Raw genomic sequence first — 23,313 nt, 5'->3', positions numbered from 1 at the left:
ATTTCATTGTAAATCATTAGGTAAAAATTTAGGAAATTGGCTTTATTCAATTTTGGTTTCTCAGAGCCTTTTATGTCTCCAGGAAACAGAAATCAAACTGTTATTGAAACTTAGAAAACAATTGACAACACTGCTTAGACTTCCATATTTCTTTTTAAACCAGTGTAGAACGATGAATCAGTGTTTAGCATCTACTATGTACCAGCATCATAATAAACAATTCACAGCATATAAATAGAGTATGTGGCATGATCACTACATTCAAGTGACATATTCTTGTAGGGGAAAATATGTAACAATCATGAAACAAATCCTAAACAACTGAAAACAGAAGGAATTAACTTTTAGCTAGTTAAAGAAGAGAGATGCTTAGGAAAAATGTCATGAGACAGCTGAAATTGACCTTATGTCTTGTGGATAAGAACCAGGAAAATGAAGGGAAGATTGGACGTCTCCAGTCTGTGAAACAACAGGAACCAGATGACGGAGAGGGGAATGCATGTGGAATGAATGAAATCAGAATACTCCTCCAAGGAGAGCTGGTGGTGCTCTATCAGAGGAGTGTATGAGATGCTAGAATGCTTTTCAGGGTGCCCTGCAAGCTATTGTTAGCAGAGTTATGAATGGAAGGAATTCTATTAGAAGACACATTAGACCTGATCAATATTCACTTGTCAGGGGAATCATTTGATACCAATTCATCTTTTCCTCCTGTGCCCATTCCATGATGGGTCTTGAGATATAGGGCTGTCATTCACATAGGATCTATTCTCTGATAGGGCCGGAGAGCAAAGACTCCAAATTCTTGGCTCCTAGGTTCAAAAGCATTGATACAGGTGTAATGTATGACCAAAAAGTCTTGAAAGGAAAAGCAATCTGGTAAAGCTCATGCATGCTTCTACCCTTGCCCTCAGAGCAGAAAACCATCTGAGCTGTGCAGGAAAAGAGAGAAAATCTGGAAGAGAAGCAAGAACCTACAGACTTTTGTCTGTTTCTGTGCCCTGCCCCTCCCCTTCCCCATCTCTCACCCCACACCTGAAGATGGAGAAAAATACAGTGAAATTGTCATTTAAATTTTGATTTCTGATAACAAAAGGGACACATCTCTTGCATCCTGGGTGAGGCTTACTGCATAGAGAAGTTCCTGACACCATCATGATAGAAGCGAATACCTCACAGGTCCAGTCTGAACTCTAGGAGTAGCCACCAAGCCAGTGTCCTAATGAGAGCAGAGTTTGTAGATAATAGAGCAGAGATGGGTCAGAGGCAGTGTTAGGGATGCAGTGACAGTCTCTGAGTATCCCTGAACCCTGAATCTCAAGATGGGGGGAGAAAAACTAGGACATGGAAAGGAAGACCAAAAGAAGCCTAGAGGTTGGGCTAAGGAAAATGTAGTGTGACAACCGGAGACCATGGCAATGCCACAAACTTCTAAATAAATAAACCCTGGGCAGAGTCTAATGATCAAACTCTGACTGTAAAATTGTGCATTTTGGCAGGTGGTAAAACATGAGATATGCCTGAAAATTGAAGCAGATTAGTAACAGCTCAAAGGACATCTGCATAGGATAAAAACACATCAGAACTAAGAAGCAAATGGCTTCCTTCCCAACAATATACTGCATGGCTTTGGAGCAAATTTCTTTATTAACCCACCCCATTCCTCCAACTTAGGCTCAAATCCAGGGAGAAGAGAAGGGAGAAAAGCCAAAAAGGAAGTTCTATCCAGAGTGTGCCTGCATTATAAACTAGGATTGTCTGAGAAATTACCATATTTTCACTGAGTTTACCTAAAATAAATTATGATTCTGTTTGTGTGCATGAAGACTCAAAGTCAGAAGATATATTTTAATTGTAGAAAATAGTATTATATTTTTGAACTTCATTCCATGCCTTTGAAACACAAGCCTAATAAATTCATATTTGGGGTCCCTTAGTTGCCAGTTACTTCATTCTTCCCACCTACCCATTCTTCAGGGAACCAGGGTTCAGAATTCTCTGACCCAAAATAACTGTAGTGGTGCTGTTGAGAAAGACAGTTGTAGCTGAATTATCTTCATTTACTGAGCAATAAAATGAACATATTAGTTCCACTTCTACCTATGGGTGCAGAGACCAGAAATAGTCTTTCTGGATTCAGCCACGGATCTGTAGTGTCTGAGTGGAACCCTGAAACTTCCAAGGCTTATTTAGCTATAACTTTTGCCCTTACTCATGGAATATTAACAAATTGTCATGAAAGTTCTTTCAACTTTTAGCTGCTTTGTTATCCAGTGTCTTTGTGGGACACCTCTGCACAAAACACCAGTCTGCTTAGATGTGGCTTAACATCATCATCATCATCATCATCATCATCATCATCATCATCATCATCATCATGACATAAATAAAGGCTGCCATTTATCAAATGCTTTCTCTGTGCCATGTTCTTGACATATACATTTCCTCATTTAATGTGCATAGTAACTCTATGAGGTAGGGTGTAGTATGCTGAAACCAAGGATCAGAATTAATTATCATTCCAAACCTCACATCACTGGGCAGCACCAGAAACTATATGATGATAAAAACTGTGCTAATGACTATTCTATACTCCACTATCCCTGTGTACCCTTTTTTTTTATTGACCATTATTCTCTGGGAGTTAACATATTCATATACCATGCTTTCCCACTTGGCTAAACTGGATAGTCTGTATTGCTCTAACCCATATGATATGGCTTCAATTTTGAATCAGGACTGTCTAGAGATGCCTTTGGTTTTGCAGACTCACCAGATTGGAGATGAATGTCAGCACAAACTTAAACTATGCCTCAGTGTACACATTCCTTTGACAATTTAATTTGGAGAGCTTCATTTTCTTCCTCTGCCTCCACCCACATGCTACACAAGTTTCCATCTTCAGTGCCCCTGGAATAACCAGTCCTAAGGCTAGATTTGTGGCCCTGGTTCCAGATGTGGCGATTCTTGGTTTCACTTTGTCTCATTTCATATAAGACTGTCATATTAACATTCCACTAACATAACAGCATTCCAGCATTCAAACCTACAGAGATAAGACATTTTTCTGCTATGCCATCACTGCTTATTTGGATATGTAGTATTATATATTTATTGGCTTGTTATTTAATAGCTATGAAGATAAATGGTCTACAAATGAGTAATCTGTCCCGAATTTTATACATATTGAATTGACATCTAAATGATGGGATGGGAGATTTCTATCTTTGTATCTTTACATTTCTATCTATAAAACATAAATAAAATGAACAAAATCAACAGAGATGTTCAATGCTCAACATAGACCAAATTTTCGTGACCACAATTAGTTCAATTTGGAGGTCTCAAAATTTGGAATAGTTGGGAATGGCTAAGTAATATGTTTTACCTGTTAGCTTGTTCTTCTGACAGTTCCTCTACTACTAACTACTTCCTAGTCTACACTCTTAAAATTTACATCTTCTTTGTATAACTACTCCTTGGTAAATTATTTAAAGTTTTTTTAAAAAAAACCTGTTATCTTGAATATCACACTTATAAAAAAGTTTCTAAAATAGTATTGTACTATGCCTGTATAACTTTCATCCAGCTTCCTTAAATGACTATACTATTAAGTAATCTACATATTTTGTTCAGATTTTGCCAGGTTTCCCCTAATGTCCATTTTTTGGAGTAGAATCCAGTAAAGGACCCCATGCTGTATTTAGTTGTCACATCATTTTTGTCTCCTTTAATCTGGGATGGCTCTTCAGGCTCTCTTCATCTTTCATTACCTTCACTCTTTTGAAGAATATCGGGTGGCTATTTTGTAGAATGTCTCTCAGTTTGGGTTTGTCTAATGTTTCCTCATGATTAAATTCAGTTGTGCATTTTTGACAAAAATACCAAAGACATAATATTATGCCCTTGGTCTAGAGATGAAGCTGAGGATATGACAGCAAAATCTTTTATTAGGACCTTAGTAAGATGAAAGGTAGGGCCTCAGAGAATTATTCAGTCACACAAAAGTCCCTTTGAGATTAAAGATGTACCATGTCACCTTGGGTTAAAAAGGACACAGACAATCTAAAAGTACAAAGAGGCAAACAGGTCCCCCAAGATATCAGAAAGTAGGCTGGGAAAACTACTCATCAGCAAATGTGACATCTTTCATGAAAAAGGAACGATGACTCAGCAGGCTGAATTGAGAGCCCTGTTCTGAACTGCATTATATCTCCCAAAATTCATATGTTGAAGCCATAACCCTCAGTATGACTATATTTGGATATATGGCCTTTAAGGAGGCCATGAGGGTTAAATGAGGTCATGAAAGTAGAGTCCTAGTTGGGCAGGAACAGCATCTTTCTGAGAAGAAGAGACCCCAGATCTCTCTCTCTCACTGCACATGCAGAGACGAAAGACCATGTGAGGACATGGCAAGAAGGTAACTGTCTGCAGACCAGGAAGAGAGGCCTCACCAGACATCAACACTGCTGGCCCCTTGATGTTGGATTTCTGGACTCCAGAATTGTGAGAAAATAAATTTCTGTTGTTTAAGCAACCAAGCCTGTGGTATTGTTATGGTGGACCAAGCCAGCCAATACAAGTCCAGAGGGCATCGTCAAAAGCCACAGACGATGCTGGGCCTAATCAAGGAATTTCCAACATTTTCCCAGTGAGATTTCAGAATTACACTGCATCAAATTCTCCTTTGTGGCCTCCCATTTTTCACTTTTTCTGACTAGGAATGTTTATAATGGTTATCCTATAGGTCTGTTTCACCATTGTATGTTGAGTGTGTGAGGAGCAGGTAACCTAGATCTTTAGTTTCCCAGGTCCGTATGTTGAGAAAAATTTCACACAAAAAACTATATTTAAGAAACTACACCTGAGGGCTTCCCTGGTGGTGCAGTGGTTGAGAATCTGCCTGCCGATGCAGGGGACACGGGTTTGTGCCCCAGTCTGGGAAGATCCCACATGCCGCGGAGCGGCTGGGCCCGTGAGCCATGGCCGCTGACCCTGTGCGTCCGGAGCCTGTGCTCTGCAACGGGAGAGACCACAACAGTGAGAGGCCCGTGTACCGCAAAAAAAAAAAAAAAAAAGAAAAGAAACTACACCTGAGAAGCCTCATCCATACCTGGACCTGATTTAGATGATGAGATTCTGGACTTTGAGCTGATGATGTTAAGGAATGGGACTCTGGGGACCTTGGAGGGGGTGTATGCATGTTGAATGTGAGAAGAATGTGAATTATTGGGGCCTAAAGTGCAGAATGTAGTAGACAGCCTCCTTTACGGCCCGCAATGATCTCCACCTCCTTGTATTCTAACTTTATGTAATCCTCTCCCTTCTGGGCTGGATTATTGACATGCTTCTAACAAACACAATATAACAGAAGCAATGGCATGTCATCTGAAATTACGTGACAAAAAGACTGTGGCTTCTACCTTAAATTTGCTCTCTTAATCACTCTCTAAAGAAAACCACTGCCATGTTGTGGAGCTACCCAGTGGAGAGACACACATGGGCAAGGAACTAATGTCTCTGGCCAACAATCAGTCAGGATCTGAGACCTGCCAAGAGCTACATAAATGAGTTTGGAAGCACATACTTACCTAGTCAAACCTTGAAATGACTTAAGTGCTAATCAACAACTTGTTTGCAGCCCTGTGAGAGACCGTGATCCATCCATGGTCAGATTCCTGACCCACAGGACTTTGGGATAATAAGTATTTGTTGTTTTTAGCCACTAAATTTTGTTATAATTTCTTGTGCACTGGAAGATAATACATTTTTTATCACTGCATCTCTTCTTAAAATATTTCTAGTGTGCCTTTTCCAAAATTTTTTTTTTTATATTGGAGTACAGTTGATTTACAAGGTTGTGTTAGTTTCAGGTGTACAGCAAAGTGTTTCAGTCATACATATACATATATCTATTCTTTTTCAGATTCTTTTCCCATATAGGTTATCACAGAGTATTGAGTAGAGTTCCCTGTGTTATACAGTAAGTCCTTGTTGATTTTCTATTTTATATATAGAAGTGTGTGTATGTTAATCCCAAACTCCTAATTTATCCCTCCCCCCACCTTTCCCTTAGGTAACCATACATTTGTTTTCTACGTCTGTGTGTCTCTTTCTGCTTTGTAAATAATTTCATTTGTATCATTTTTTCAGATTCCACATATAAGTGTTATCATATGATATTTGTCTTTCTCTGTCTGACTTACTTTACTTAATATGATAATCTCTAGGTCCATCCATGTTGCTGCAAATAGCATTATTTCATCTTTATGGCTTAGTAATATTTTATAGTACATATGTATCACATCTTCTGTATCCAGTCCTCTGTCGATGGACACTTATGTTGATTCCATGTCTTGACTATTGTAAATAATGCTGCTATGAACATTGGGGTGCATGTATCTTTTCAAATTATGGCTTTCTCCAGGTATATGCCCAGGAGTGGGATTGCTGGATCATATGGTAGTTCCATTTTTCATTTTATAAGAACCATCCATACTGTTCTCCATAGTGGTGTACCAATTTACATTCCCACCAACAGTGTAGGAGGGTTCCCTTTTCTCCACACCTTCTCCAGCATTTATTGTTTGTAGACTTTTTGATGATGGTCATTCTGACCAGTGTGAGGCAATGCCTCATTGTAGTTTTGATTTGCATTTCTCTAATAATTAGCAACGTTGAGCATCTTTTCATTTGCTTTTTGCCCATCTATATGTCTTCTTTGGAGAAAGGTCTATTTAGATCTTCTGCCCATTTTCTGATTGGGTTTATGGGTTTTTTGTTTTTTTGGTATTCAACAGTATGAGCTGCTTGTATATTTTGGAGATTAATCCCTTGTAGGTCACATCATTTGCAAATATTTTCTTCCATTCTGTGGCTTGTCTTTTCATTTTGCTTCTGATTTCCTTTGCTGTGGAAAAGCTTCTAAGTTTAATTAGGTCCCATTTCTTTGTTTTTATTTTCCTTACTCTAGGAGGTAGAGGCAGAAAGATATGCTGCACTATATGTCAAAGAGTGTTCTGCCTATGTTTTCATAGTATCTGGTCTTACATTTAGGTCTTTAATCCATTCTGAGTTTATTTTTGTGTATGGTGTTAGAGAATGTTCTAATTTCATTCTTTTACATGTAATTGTCCAATTTTCCCAGCACCACTTATTGAAGAGACTGTCTCTTCTCCATTGTATATTCTTGCCTCCTTTGTCATAGATTAATTGACCATTGGTGTGTGGGTTTATTTCTGGGCTTTCTATCCCATTCCATTGATCAATATTTCTGTTTTTGTGCCAGTGCCATACAGTTTTGATTACTGTAGCTTTATAGTATATTCTGAAGTCAGGGAGCCTGATTATTCCAGCTCTGTTGTTCTTTCTCAAGGTTGCTTTGGCTATTCCAGGTCTTTTGTGTTTCCATATAAATTTTAAGGTTTTTTTTTGTTCTCGTTCTGTGAAACATGCCATTGGTAATTTGATAGGGACTGCATTGAATCTGTAGATTGCCTTGGGTAGTATAGTCATTTTGACAATATTGACTCTTCCAATCCAAGAATATGGTATATCTCTCCATCTGTTTGTGCCATCTTTGATTTCTTTCATCAGTATCTTATAGTTTTTTGAGTACAGGTCTTTTGCCTCCTTAGGAAGGTTTATTCCTAGGTATTTTACTCTTTTTGATATGATGGTAAATGGGATTGTTTCCTTAATTTCTCTTTCTGATCTTTTGTTGTTAGTGTGCAGAAATACAACAGATTTCTATGTATTAATTTTATATCCTGCAACTTTACTGAATTCATTGACGAGCTCTAGTAGTTTTCTGGTAGCACCTTTATGATTTTCTTTGTATAATATCATGTCATCTGCAAACAGTGACAATTTTACTTCTTCTTTTCCAATTTGGATTCCTTTTATTTCTTTTTCTTCTGATTGCTGTCACTAAGACTTCCAAAGCTATATTGAATACAAGTGGCGAGAGTGAACATCCTTGTCTCATTCCTGATCTTAGAGGAAATACTTTCAGCTTTTCACCATTGAGAATGATGTTAGCTGTTGGTTTGCCATATATGGCCTTTATTATGTTGAGGTATTTTTCTCTCTATGCCCACTTTCTGGAGAGTTTTTATCATAAATTGGTGTTGAACTCTGTTGAAAGCTTTTCCTGCATCTATTGAGATGATCATTTGGTTTTTATTCTTTAATTTGTTAATGTGGTGTATCACCCTGATTAATTTGTGAATATTAAAGAATCCTTGCATCCCTGGGATAAATCCCACTTGATCATGGTGTATGATCCTTTTAATGTGTTGTTGGATTCTGTTTGCTAGTATTTTATTGAGGAGTTTTACATCTATGTTCATCAGTGATATTGGCCTATAATTTTCTTTTTTGTGGTATCTTTGTCTAATTTTGGTATCAGAGTGATGGTGGCCTCATAGAATGAATTTGGGAATGTTCCTTCCTCTGTAATTTTTTGAAATAGTTTCAGAATGATAGGTGTTAGCTCTTCTCTAAATGTTTAATAGAATTTTCCTGGGAAGCCATCTAGTCCTGGCCTTTTGTTCATTGGAAGTTTCAATTTCAGTCCTTGTGATTGGTCTGTTCATATTTTCTATTTCTTCCTGGTTCAGCCTCAGGAGATTGTACCTTTCTAAGAATTTGTCCATTTCCTCCAGGTTTTCCATTTTATTGGCATAGAGTTGCTTGTAGTAGTCTCTATGATCCTTTGTATTTCTGTGGTGTCAGTTGTAATGTCTTTTTCATTTCTAATTTTATTGATTTGAGCCCTCTCCCTTTTTTCTTGATGAGTCTGGCTAAAGGTTTATCAATTTTCTTCATCTTTTCAAAGAGCCAGCTCTTAGTTTCATTGATCTTTTCTATTGTTTTCTTCATCTCTATTTCATTTATTTCTGTTCTGATCTTTTTGATTTCTTTCCTTCTACTAACTTTGGGTTTTGTTTGTTCTTCTTTCTCTAGTTGCTTTAGGTGTAAGGTTAGGTTGTTTATTTGAGATTTTTCTTGTTCCCTAAGGTAAGGTTGTATTGCTATAAACTTCCCTATTAGAACTGCTTTTGCTGTCTCCCATAGATTTTGGATCATTGTGTTTTCATTTTCGTTTGTCTCTAAGTATTTTTTGATTTCCTCTTTGATTTCTTCAGTGATTCATTGGTTGTTTAGTAGCACAAACTAATATGTTTGTTATCATTGCAACTCTTCTTAAAACACTTGTAGTGTGCCTTTAAGTTTGTCTTTCAACCAGTATTTGCTTACATCCTCCAATTTTTGTCTATTAATCTCTTAGACTGGTTTATACTAATTATATGTATTATAATTATATATAGTAGAATTATTAATTATATACTATATATTATATTTTATATATTATAGTATATCTTAACTGATGATATATAAATTATATATTATATATATTTATATATATCAGGTAGAAAAAATTTAGCTTGTTATTATAGAGTATTTTAAACATATACAAAAGTAGAGTGAAAAATATAATGGACCCCTTGTATCCATCACCCAACTTCAACAGTCATGATCAATATTGACACAACACAACAATACTGACACAATAACCTATAGTCACTGTTGTTTCATGTCTACCTCTACCTACTCTCTCTCAGATTATTTTGAAACAAGCTCCAGACATATCATTTCTTCTGTAATATTTTCAGCATATATTACTCTTTATAAAAACATTTTAAACGTATGAGTTAACCACATAAATAGTATCAAGGAGTGTTTTGATGATGAAGATTAGGTCTTCAGAGCAGAGCCTAGTGTAACCATCCTTGGTAATATTCTTCTACTTGAAGATATACATAAACTATTCTAGAGAAGAAGTGAACAGGAATTTGGGTGTTAAGGATTAGCAAGATGAAGAGAGACAAAGAGTTGAATGAAGAGAGGGGAACCCAGCAACATGACAGTAGACTGCAGACAAAGCAAGTATTTAACCAGTAAAAATTAACTCAGTAGGAATGATCAAGTTTAAGAACAAACCTGTCTAACATTGAAGGTTAAAGTCGGTCAAATATGCTGCATATTTTATATAACTCTCCTTTAACACCTGAAGTCCTTCCAGAAAATCTGCTAGGCACATAGCCTAGACTCAAAGGTATTTTGCTAGTAGAGAGATTCAGATGGTGTAAAGCAGAGTGAAATAGTGAAGAAAGGGGCCCGACAGCAAGTGAAAGGCTGAGAAGAGATTTCACATATTGTTCACATTTGCAGCAATATGTGAAAAGAGGAGTCAATGAATTTTTTACTTAAACATTAAAGGAAAGGTGACTCGAATTCTAGAATATGTGTACTTACTCCAAGAAGCTACTGTCTTGGTTACACACCTGGACACGAAGTCTCACATACAGATAGACTTCCTATGGATGGAACCAGAAATAATGCTACTGCTGATGCCTTTTATCACATCTATAAATTCATGATGGGTTTTGTAAAAGAAAGGAGGAGAGAATCAATTTTGTCCCCTGGTTATACCATGTCAGTGAACTCACAGATTTCATTGGCCCAGTTGAGTACAACTGCAGAATACAGCTATGGCTACTCGTCCACAAACTGCTTATGGAGGTTGTTAAAGATACAATAAAACAACAAGAATATCATACTCAACTGATGTTGGAAAAGATAGTTTTTAAGTCCAAATCTGTGAACTACAGCAGTTTTGAGGTAAAGATGAAGTAATATATTTTTACCAGTTGTAAAAATCCTGTGGCAAATCCAATCCAATTTACTATGTCTCAAAATTAAAAACAAACAAAACAGAAATGTCGGTCCCTTTGTTTTACACAATCAAGGTAGCAGAAGACATTGTGAATTTTATATAAGAATTCCTTACCCTGGTTTTAGAAACCTAGCTTTTTGGTAATAGCACCCATGATTCACAACTTTACTTCAACCTATAAAACTGAATTTTCATCTCAGTCACCTAACTCATTGTACTGGAAGAATATTTTATTTTTCTTAGATTTTATTGTCAAACACAGAGGGATAATATTACAGAGCAATTTTCTCTCTATTGCCCATAGCAATGATAAACCAAAAATGCGTATAAGTAAGACTAAAGTATGGTGTCAATCAAAAAACAATCAAGTTTGCCATATAAATAGTCCTTTTTTAATATAAACATCTTCCTGTTGTAGGTGTTGACCTGTCCCTGATTTCTGAAAGGAGGATGGTTTTGTTGGATTTAGTCAGGGGCAGCCAATACCTCATTTCTTCCTCATGCTCTCTCATTTTATGGGTTAGCCATAAAATGCAGATTTAAAAATTATAGATTGTCATCATCCAGCAGCATATCACGTTTCTGAGTTTATCAGAAACATTTTAATACTGGTGGGAGACAAGTATTATTTGGAAGTAAACCTATGTATATTTACCTACATACACACTCATAGGGCCATAAGCATGTATCTATGTATGAATGTGTGTGTGTACAGAGAGAGGGAGAAAGAGGGAGAAGATGAAGAAGATGAGAGAGGAATGAAGAATAAAAACTGTCACACCATGCTCATTCCCCTCCCTGAGCTCCCATTTATCTTTTTTTTTTTTTTGGTATGTTTCATAGATTTTATTTTTTAGAGCTGTTTTAGGTATGCAGAAAAACTGAGCAGATGTCAAAACTTGGAAACAACTAAGATGTCCTTCGGTTGGTAAACAGATGAATAAACTGTGGTACATCCCGACAATGGAATATTATTCAGTGCTAAAGAGCTTCCGTTTATCTTCATTTTGATCTTCTTGACAAGTATATACTTCTATCCTGTCTCCTCATACAGCTTCTTCCTATCATTTAAAATCCTTTGAGAGTCTTTCCCAGCCCACTGGCCCTCTGCCTTCTCCCTCTTCTTGCCTGTCTAGTATACGATTTTACGCACCACTTGACTTAGCATTTAACTACATGCTTTTATTGCTCTCTGAATGATCTGTGCATCAGTTTTGTCTTCACAACTAGATTATAGACAACTCAAGGGCAAGAACTCTGTGTTATCATTATGCATGACCACGTCTTCCATTGCTATGCTGTATCATGGATGCTAAGTAAATGAGCATTGATATAATGAAAGGACAGAATTTCCAATTAGCTTGTGATTTTGATTAAGAAATTATAACTGGTTCTTAAATTGCAGCCTAAACTTTTTAGAATGTTTCTGTGCATTTCAGACATCCATTTCCTCTATTTGAAATGTAATATAACTTATGGGTTAAAGCCACACTCTTTTTGAATCCCACTCTCCAATTTACTTATTGTGTGATTTTGAGCAGATAGCATAAATGTCCTCTGCCTAGACTTACTCTATAAAATAAGGATAATAATAGCATCTAATTCACAGAATCTTGGGATAATTACAGTAATTAATTCACGATCATCTTATAGAATACCTGGTACATAGTACACATGCTGACTACTTTGCTATGGTTGAATGAAAATCATAGCTCATATTTCCAAATTGGCAACTTGCACAAAAAGTTGGCTATTATTGGTTTGAAAAAACCAATGTTATTTTAGGCTCAGTTTTTTGAAGATCAATAATCTATTTAAGAAGATATGGGGAGGTGGGATCTTGAATTAAATCACAGGGGGTTTATGCCAAACACAAGGTAAGAATTATCAAGTTTAACGGAGTTTAACTAAAGTCTAAAATGTAATGTCTTTCCCCTGTCTTGGACATTTTTTAGATCTCTGACCAAAGAGAGTTTAGACCAAATTAGTACAGCAAAGTTGTTTTCAGAATCAACCCTCATATAATAACTTGGTGTTTTGGCATCAATGTGCCCAGTATCCTAAGAAAGTATGTTGTTAAGCTGATATAAGCAGTGTTTTTGGGGGGGGATAAAAAAATACATGTAAGTACATGAAATAAATTTATCAATCTGCTATTTTCCATGCCCCATACACATCTGTCTACCTCTTGAGAGCTTCATTAAGAAGAAAGATGTCTAGAATAATTTGTAAATGGATCCCTTGGCCATATCATCATCTAATAATACTCTATCACAGCATAATCCCTAAAATTTATTTCAAAGGGCTTTTGTGAAAACTAAATAAGATAATGTTTGTAAAGCTTTTAGCACAGTATTTGGTGCAGGAGAGGAAGCAAATAATATGTCTTACCTTCTATTATTTTATTATTACAATTAGAAAGTGGAAATTCAGACAGTCGTTTCTCTAAAGTCAGTGAATAGCAGAATGAAACTCAAACTTAAGACATGCCTTTCTTACTAAAACTTTCTTATTGTGCTTCCATTTCCCTCCAGTCCAGTGTGCCTTCTGAATCCTGGGTAGGCTCCAGTGCACTGGCCCCTCACTCTGGCTCTGCCAGACCTGGATCTCCTTCCAGGCTTCTGCTGTGACCCTTTTTCATTTACCAAATTGCATTCCTTCTTGTACCCTGCAATTGCAGCATTTCTCAAGGCTCTTTCCTCTCCCTGTGCTAGGTAACCCATTGAATATCACCATTCCATTTGTCACTCCCTTAGAACCAGTTCCCAAGTCTGTATCTCCATTCTGAGTTCTGTCTTCCAATGCTGAATTTTAACCCTGACTTTCCAACTGCCTGCTCCATATTTCCCTATAGTTGTTTACTGGAACCCTCAAGTCAAAATGATGGACTCATTACTTGTTCGTCCTCTAGATCCACTCTTTTTCCCCAACCACAAACATCTTCTAACATTTCCAGTTTTAATAAAGGAGCCTCTCTCCTTCTTCCTTTAGACTCATGTCCTCAGATTCTCTCTCCTCTCTTCTTCCATGTTCCAGTTCATGTATGATTTGTTGTCATTCTAGAGCTGCACTGAACAATATGGTAGCCATTAACCACAGGGAGCTATTGAACACTTGAAATGTGACTAGGTTGAATTGAGATGAGATGTAAGTGCAAAGTGTACACTACATTTTGAACACTTAGTACAGTATACAAGAGCATAAAATATTTCTTTAATACTTTTTTTACATTGATTTCATGTTGAAATGACAATATTTTGGATATATTGTGCAAAGTAAAATATATTATTAAAATTAATGTCTCCTATTTCTTTTTGTTTTATTTTAATGTGGCTACATGAAAATTTAAATTACATCTGTGGATTACTTTATATTTCTATTGAACTGTGTTGTTCTAGATTATTCTAGTCTTCCTCCTCAATATTTCTTGAATATCTTCTATTTCAGTCTTATTATTATCCTCTAGTTCAAGCTTCTTACAATGTATCCTAGCAGGTTTCCCTGTCTACAATCTCCCTCCTCCAGTGTCCCTCATCCATGTTGCGTTCTTTCTCCAAATCATTGTTCCTAGAAAATGGTTCAAATCAAACTATTCCCTACTCAAAAATTTTAAAAAATTACTTCTCTCTGTTCATCAGATAAAGTCTAAACTGTTATAGCCCCCAGCATTTTTTTTTCTTAAACATCTTTATTGGAGTATAATTGTTTTACAGTGGTGTGTTAGTTTCTGCTTTATAACAAAGTGAATCAGTTATACATAAACATACCTCCCCATATCTCTTCCCTCTTACGTCTCCCTCCCTCCCACCCTCCCTATCCCACCCCTCTAGGTGGTCATAAAGCACTGAGCTCCCGGTGCTACGCAGCTGCTTCCCACTAGCTATCTATTTTATGTTTGGTAGTGTATATATGTCCATGCCACTCTCTCACTTTGTCCCAGCTTACCCTTCCCCCTCCCCGTATCCTGAAGTCCATTCTCTAGTAGGTCTGTGTCTTTATTCCCATCTTGCCCCTAGGTTCTTATGACCTTTTTTTTTTTTTTTTAGATTCCATATATATGTGTTAGCATACGGTATTTGTTTTTCTCTTTCTGACTTACTTCACTCTGTATGACAGACTCTAGGTCCATCCACCTCAACACAATAACTCAATTTTGTTTCTTTTTATAGCTGAGTAATATTCCATTGTATATATGTGCCACATCTTCTATATCTGTTTATTGGTTGATGGACACTTAGGTTGCTTCCATGTCCTGGCTATGGTAAATAGAGCTTCAATGAACATTGTGGTATGTGAATCTTTCTGAATTATGGTTTTCTCAGGGTATATGCCCAGTAGTGGGATTGCTGGGTCGTATGGTAGTTCTATTTAGTTTTTTAAGGAACCTCCATACCGTTCTCCATAGTGGCTGTATCAATTTACATTCCCACTAACAGTGCAAGAGGGTTCCCTTTTCTCCACACCCTTTCCAACATATATTGTTTGTAGATTTTTTGATGATGGCCATTCTGACTGGTGTGAGATGATATCACATTGTAGTTTTAGTTTGCATTTCTGTAATGATTAATGATGTTGAACATTCTTTCATGTGTTTGTTGGAAATCTGTATATCTTCTTTGGAGAAATGTCTATTTAGGTCTTCTACCCATTTTTGGATAGAGTTTTTGTTTTTTTGATATTGAGCTGCATGAGCCGCTTATAAATTTTGGAGATTAATCCTTTGTCAGTTGCTTCATTTGCAAATACTTTCTCCCATTCTGAGGGTTGTCTTCTTGTCTTGTTAATGGTTTCCTTTGCTATGCAAAAGCTTTTAAGTTTCATAAGGTCCCATTTCTTTATTTTTGTTTTTATTTCCATTTCTCTAGGAGGTGGGTCAAAAAGGATCTTGCTGTGATTTATGTCATAGAGTGTTCTGCCTATGTTTTCCTCTAAGAATTTCATAGTGTCTGGCCTTACATTTAGATCTTTAATCCATTTTGAGTTTATTTTTGTGTATGGTGTTAGGCAGTGTCCTAATTTCATTCTTTTACATGTAGCTGTCCAGTTTTCCCAGTACCACTTATTGAAGAGGCTCCCTTTTCTCCACTGTATATTCTTGCCTCCTTTATTGAAGATAAGGTGACCATATGTGCATAGGTTTATCACTGGGCTTTCTATCCTGTTCCATTAATCTATATTTCTGTTTTTGTGCCAGTACCATACTGTCTTCTTTACTGTAGCTTTGTAGTATAGTCTGAAGTCAGGGAGCCTGATTCCTCCAACTCTGTTTTTCTTTCTCAAGATTACTTTGGCTATTCGGGGTCTTTTGTGTTTCCATACAAATTGTGAAATTTTTTCTTCTAGTTCTGTGAAAAATGCCAGTGGTAGTTTGATAGGGATTGCATTGAATCTGTAGATTGCTTTGGGTAGTAGAGTCATTTTCACAATGTTGATTCTTCCAATCCAAGAACATGGTATATATCTCCATCTATTTGTATCATCTTTAATTTCTTTCATCAGTGTCTTATAGTTTTCGGCATACAGGTCTTTTGTCTCCCTAGGTAGGTTTATTCCTAGATATTTTATTCTTTTTGTTGCAATGGTAAATGGGAGTGTTTTCTTAATTTCACTCTCAGATTTTTCATCATTAATGTATAGGAATGCAAGAGACTTCTATACATTAATTTTGTATCCTGCTACTTTACCAGATTCATTGATTAGCTAGAGTAGTTTTCTGGTAGCATCTTTAGGATTCTCTAAGTACAGTATCATGTCATCTGCAAATGGTGACAGCTTTACTTCTTCTTTTCCGATTTGGCTTCTTTTTCTTCTCTGATTGCTGTGGCTAAAACTTCCAAAACTATGTTGAATAATATTGGTGAGAGTGGGCAAACTTGTCTTCTACCTGATGTTAGTGGAAATGGTTTCAGTTTTTCACCATTGAGGATGATGTTGGCTGTGGGTTTGTCATATATGGCCTTTATTATGTTGAGGAAAGTTCCCTCTATGCCTACTTTCTGCAGGGTTTTTATCATAAATGGGTGTTGAATTTTGTTGAAAGCTTTCTCTGCATCTATTGAGATGATCGTATGGTTTTTCTCCTTCAATTTGTTAATATGGTGTATCACATTGATTGACTTGCACATATTGAAGAATCCTTGCATTCCTGGGATAAATCCCACTTGATCATGGTGTATGATCCTTTATTTGTCTTGTTGGATTCTGTCTGTTAGTATTTGTTGAGGATTTTTGCATCTATACTTATCAGTGATATTGGTCTGTAGTTTTCTTTTTTTGTAGTATCTTTGTTTGGTGTTGGTATCAGTGTGATGGTGGCCTCATAGAATGAGTTTGGGAGTGTTCCTTCCTCTGCAATTTTTTGGAAGAGTTTGAGAAGGATGGGTCTTAGCTCTTCTCTGAATGTTTGATAGAATTCACCGGTGAAGCCATCTGGTCCTGGACTTTTGTTTGTTGAAAGATTTTTAATCACAGTTTCAATTTCATTGCTTGTGATTGGTCTGTTCATATTTTGCATTTTCCCTGGTTCAGTCTTGGTAGTTTATACCTTTCAAAGTATTTGTCCATTTCTTCCAGGTTGTCCATTTTATTGGCATAGAGTTTTTTGTAGTAGTCTCTTATGATGCTTTGTATTTCTGCAGTGTCTGTTGCAACATCTCCTTTTTCATTTCTAATTTTATTGATTTGAGTCCTCTCCCTCCTTTTCTTGATGAGTCTGGCTAAAGGTTTATCAATTTTGTTTATGTTCTCAAAGAACCAGCTTTTAGTTTTATTGATCTTTGCTATCGTTTCCTTCATTTCTTTTTCATTTATTTCTGATCTGACCTTTATGATTTCTTTCCTTCTGCTAACTTTGGGTGTTTTTTTCCTTCTTTCTTTAATTGCTTTAGGCGTAAGTTTAGGTTGTTTATTTGAGATGTTTCTTGTTTCTTAAGGTAGGAGTGTATTGCTATAAACTTCCCTCTTAGAACTGGTTTTGCTGCATCCCATAGGTTTTGGGTCATCATGTTTTCATTATCATTTTGTCTAGGTATTTTTTGATTTCCTCTTTGACTTCTTCAGTGATCTCTTGGTTATTTAGTAGCATATTGTTTAACCTCCATGTGTTTGTATTTTTTACAGGTTTTTTTCCTGTAATTGTTATCTAGTCTCATAGCGTTGTGGTCAGAATAGATACTTGATACAATTTCAATTTTCTTAAATTTACTAAGGCTTGATTTTTAACCCAAGATATGATCTATCCTGGAGAATGTTCCATGAGCACTTGAGAAGAATGTGTATTCTGTTGTTTTTGGATGGAATGTCCTACAAATATAAATTAAGTCCATTTTGTTTAAGGTATCATTTAAAGCTGTGTTTCCTTATTTATTCTCATTTTGATTGATCTGTCCATTGGTGAAAGTGGGGTGTTAAAGTTCCCTACTATGATTGTGTTACTGTCGATTTCTCCTTTTATGGCTGTTAGTATTTGCCCTATGTATTGAGGTGCACCTATGTTCAGTGCATAAATATTTACAACTGTTATATCTTCTTCTTGGATTGATCCCTTGATCATTATGTAGTGTCCTCTTTGTCTCTTGTAATAGTCTTTATTTTAAAGTCTATTTTGTCTGATGTGAGAATTGCTACTCCAGCTTTCTTTTGATTTCCATTTGTGTGGAATATCTTTTTCCATCCCCTCACTTTCAGTCTGTATGTGTCCTAGGTCTGAGGTGGGTCTCCTGTAGACAGCATATATATGGGTCTTGTTTTTATATCCATTCAGCCAGTCTATGTCTTTTGGTTGGAGCATTTAATCCATTTACATTTAAAGTAATTATCGGTATGTATGTTCCTATTACCATTTTCTTAATTTTTTTGGGTTTGTTATTGTAGGTCTTTTCCTTCTCTTGTGTTTCCTGCCTAGAGAAGTTCCTTTAGCATTTGTTGTAAAGCTGGTTTGGTGGTGCTGAATTCTCTTAGCTTTTGCTTGTTTGTAAAGGTTTTCATTTCTCTGTCAAATCTGAATGAGATCCTTGCTGGGTAGAGTAATCTTGGTTGTAGGTTTTTCTCCTTCATCACTTTAAATATGTCCTGACACTCCCTTCTGACTTGCAGAGTTTCTGCTGAAAGATCAGCTGTTAACCTTATGCCCCCCAGCTTTTTCCTCCTTCACATATTAGCTGTGATGCCTTGGGATAACAGGGTATTGCATAGCAAGATGAAGCTCTGCTTAGCTGGAAAAATCTTATTCGTTTTTTGAGGAGGAGCTGGGGGAGGGGTCATGTGGCATCTCCATAGGGGCTGTTCAATTACTTTAACTTGAATAAGCCTGACTCAGAAAAATTTATCCTTTGCAAATATTTTATAAGCTGAAATAATACATCCTTTATGAATCCCCAAAGCCACCAATCTGTTGACAAAACCCAGGAATTTGTGTAAACACAGGATAGAAGGAGGGGTTCCTGGTGCCACTGAAGAGGGTTTGCTCCTCCTTTGAGATGCCAACATTGTGTCTTAAAGATCCCAAATACCTAAATTTTACCCACCAGTGCGACCGGTTCCTCTCTGAAAAGAGCAAAAAGCAACCAAACCTTTCTGAAGCAATTATTCATAACTGGAAGAACAAACGGATGAGTAACAAAACCTAATGTAAATATCAGGTCATTCAGGATGTTTTCCTGAATGACAACCGATGGGTGGAGAAGACTCAGAAGTTTTTGTTTTTCCACACGAAAATCTAATACTGTTTAATAGTAGACCTTGTCATTATTGTTAATATTGTTGAAGGTAGTCTCCTCAGTTTGATATTCAAGACCAAATCCTACTACCGTTTCTTCCAACATGAACCCCTACACACCAGCTCATCTTGATTACTGCTCATTCCAGACCATCCATACAGATTCTATGTCTTTCCATGGCCATAGGATGATAGGCCTGTAAGGGAAGGCAGAGATCACCTAACCCAATTCTTCACTTTATGAATGAAGACCCTGATGTCCTACAGCCCATGAAGTGAATTTCTGGCAGTTTCCAGAACTCAGATCTGTCACTTTCCAGTCTTGTTCCTTTTATACCACATCATTCACCCTTCCTCTTTCTTCTGATTTTGCTTATTGAAATTCCATCTATTCTTCAAGACCTAAGATAAATGTCACCTCTTTCATTATGACCAACCAGCAGAAGTTCATCCTTCTTTGCCCACACTCAGTCTGTAACCTGCTGTATGTTTGTGATCCTTAGCTCCCTTATTGGATTTTAAACATTTTGAAGCCAATGATGCTATCTGACTCAATGTACATCCAGTAAAATGCCATCCACGCAGGAAACTCTCCAAGCATTTCTGTCAAAAAAATGATTGAACAAAGGAATATGACATAGCAAATTGAAACCTTGGCTTTTGAATCTATAATATGAGGAAAATGGATGCATGAATGGGCAAAAAATATAAGCCATAATCCAATGCATTTTGGTCTCCTTGAATAAAAGACTCCACATTCCTTTCAAGGTTTGTTAGTGATTTTTTTTAACAAAAACAATAATTTCATCCCTCCTTGCTAAGCCTTTCTTTTCATTAGAACAAGCAGAAGGGAATTAGTGAATTTTAGCAGAGACCAAGCTATTAGGGATTTAAAGATTAAGTTTGGAAATCCGTGTGTCTCTTTAAAATATGAGGAGTGCCAGTTCAGCTGAGTGCAGAAGGGCAGCCAGCCAAAAAGATCCAGTCAAGTTAAATTGAAAAAGAGTTGGTTAGTTTTTGCCAGTGGATGTTTAAATGTTTGATAATCCATCATCCAATTCTTCTGTCCTGGTATAGTTTATTAAGTAAATGTTTATTATACTAAACTCCATTTCAAACTAGGGTTGTAGGGTAACTTTTCAAAAGCAGAAATTTCGTATAAGATGAGTTAAGCTTAAAAGAGACAAAATCACCAATATATTTCTATTTTTAAATATGTTCTTTACATGGGGCTCAAAGGATGGTTAGAAAGTAAAACTTATTCCCCAAATGAGAGTTAGCCCTGAGGAAAATTGCTGCATACACACACACAAAATTCCCTCATAGAGGACTTACTAATAATTTTTTAAATGGGAGGGGTTGGATAGAAAGAAAGCAAAAAAAGAAAAAGACATTAACAGGTCTTTCATGTTTTTGACCTTAAGAGTCAAAAGTTTATCACAGGCAGTATTTAGTGGCCACAGGGATAAGTAGATATTCGGGCACTTACCTCAATTAAATTCACTTCTGTGCAACAAATAATTACTAAGTATTTGTTATATCTAAATCAGTGTGCTGACTAGGAAATATGTGGTCAATAAAGATGATTACAAATAATTCCTATCATCAGATTAAGCAGAGATTTCAGGTACTGTGGATACTATTTATCTATCAGCTGATCTGAGTGTCAACCCTCTCTCCATTTATAGACTTTAGCACTGTTTCCTTAGGGGGAGAAGAGGTCTGAATTACCTGGATAACTTTTTCTATTCATCATTTAACTGATTTAATTTGGCTTCCTAGAACTTATGGTTCATCATTTGGCCTAAATCCAAGTGTTTTCTCTAAATCTATCTTAAAGACACTTCCAGAAATACAACATTGGGTAGTTCTGAGATCTGAAGACATCATTTAAGACATTTATATATTTCAATAACATTTACTCATATGTTACATTTTACTGAATTTTATGAAATGTTTTTAAATTATACTCATTTAAAAACTAATGGAGAGTAATATTGTTTCTAGAAAGTAAATTGAAACAAATCAAACTTAAGGAGCATCTTGGGCAAAATTTTATCAGAATGTTAGCTTCTTCAAAAAGTAATAAATAGAAGTTGAACCATTTTCTGCTTCCCAACTAGAATGTCTCCTCCTCAAGAGTAGGTACTTTTATATATCTCTGTAAACTCAATGAGGCCCTAGTACAATGCCCGATAGCCATTAGGCACTCAGTAATGTATGTTGACGAATGAATTAATTGATTAATGCAAAATGTGATCTTGCAGCATTTGGACACTTTCACTTCTTAAATTTAAATTACCCAGAAAGGTAAGCAAAGGTAGAGAATGACTCAGTAATATAGAACAATCCAAGAACACAGGCAGCTGTTTCCCAGGGCATAAGGGAGAAGTTACATTCTGAGAAAAGTTTCTAGGGGAGGATAGTAGCTGGCCACAGGGGCTAGTCTATGCAGTCTCACAATGACATCCTATAGGATGCACCAGTCATAGATTTCTCCCCAGAGATGTTTACCCCATAGAAACCTCACCACCAAAAGCTGTGGCCAATAACCTGATATCCTGGAAAACTGTCCAACGTACTAAGCAGACCTATCCAATTCTGAAGAGTCAACGAGATTTATTGCCAAGAATTCCTTTGCAAAACTTAGAGGACATATCCTTCTCATATTTTGCCCTCCTTGGTGAGATATTTAAATAAACACATAGTTTCATTCCTGGACTCACTAGCTGGGTATTCTTTGAAACTTCACTTACAGACCACTCAGAGGAACAGAGTCACCTCCATGAAAACTCAGTCTTGGAATTCTGTGAGGAGGGTAATCACAAGATTAGTGTTTTCCCTATTTAAAACTAATTTAAAACTAAAAATAGCTGCAAAAGGCTCTACTTATCTTAGAAGGGGGTGGCAGGCTGGCGAGGGGCAGGGATTATACTGCTAGAGAACATCCACAAAAAATTCTCCAATATTTCAGGATTAAATACATTACTCGGGGACTATGAAGTAGCATTTCACGTGCCATGTGTGTTGTTTTATCAATAAAATGTGTGCTTAATCTATTTCTTTTGGGGCCATAAAAGAAATTATTTTCAAATATACACATTTTGATATTTAATGTTTTGGCAAGATTTTGCACACTTAAAAGATCATTGATTTATTTGCCAAATAGTCCCATTTATTACTTCCATTTTATGGGGAACATGAAGGAACTCAATTGACTTTACCAAGATCACCAGCTAAGCAATGATAAGAAACCTGAGAGTGAATCCTTTCTGCTTCCAAATATTTTCAAAGTTGGCTCATGTAAAGCAAAACATTTGTATGATCAAAGAGCACTTCTGGGAATGAAAAAGAGAAACCTTGTCTCTCAATGCCTAGAGGTCTAAACTAGTTCCAAAGATAAAGCTTTTATTTTAGGTATGAGCTCAAATTAATCATTACTTTAACTGGATATTTCTTCATTTTATCCAGAACTTGGAATCACAAAAGCACAGTTTTATAAAATTTGCCCTTAATAGCCTAATTTTTAATGGCAGAGTTTTGTGTTTGGTGTGCCTATTTACACAACTTAGTGTCTCAGTGAGGTACACATGTAAAATATCCCTCCTGCATTGAAATCGTTATTAAGTCAATATTTGTCAAAAGCTTGTTAGTTAGGTACTAGTCTCATCTTCTCATTTAGTTCTTGTAAAAACCCCTGTGGGGAAGATGTTATTAATAGCACGCCCATTTTACAGATGAGAAATGAGGTATACAAAAGTTAAGTCACTTTCCTGGGCTTCCCTGGTGGCGCAATGGTTGAGAGTCTGCCTGCCGATTCTGGGGACACGTTCGTGCCCCAGTCCTGGAAGAT

The 23,313-nt window shown here is 36.4% G+C and overlaps 1 protein-coding gene across 1 annotated transcript in view; it reads right to left on the bottom strand.

Moving 5' to 3' along the window:
* CTXN3 (cortexin 3) overlaps nucleotides 1–23,313 on the bottom strand; it is a 63,446-nt gene that overhangs the window by 20,223 nt on the left and 19,910 nt on the right. The window lies entirely within an intron of this gene.

The sequence above is a fragment of the Globicephala melas genome, chromosome 3 (genome assembly GCF_963455315.2).
Source record: "Globicephala melas chromosome 3, mGloMel1.2, whole genome shotgun sequence".
NCBI lineage: Eukaryota > Metazoa > Chordata > Mammalia > Artiodactyla > Delphinidae > Globicephala > Globicephala melas.
Note: the sequence above shows the minus strand (reverse complement) of the source record. Positions and strands in the feature narration are given on the sequence as shown.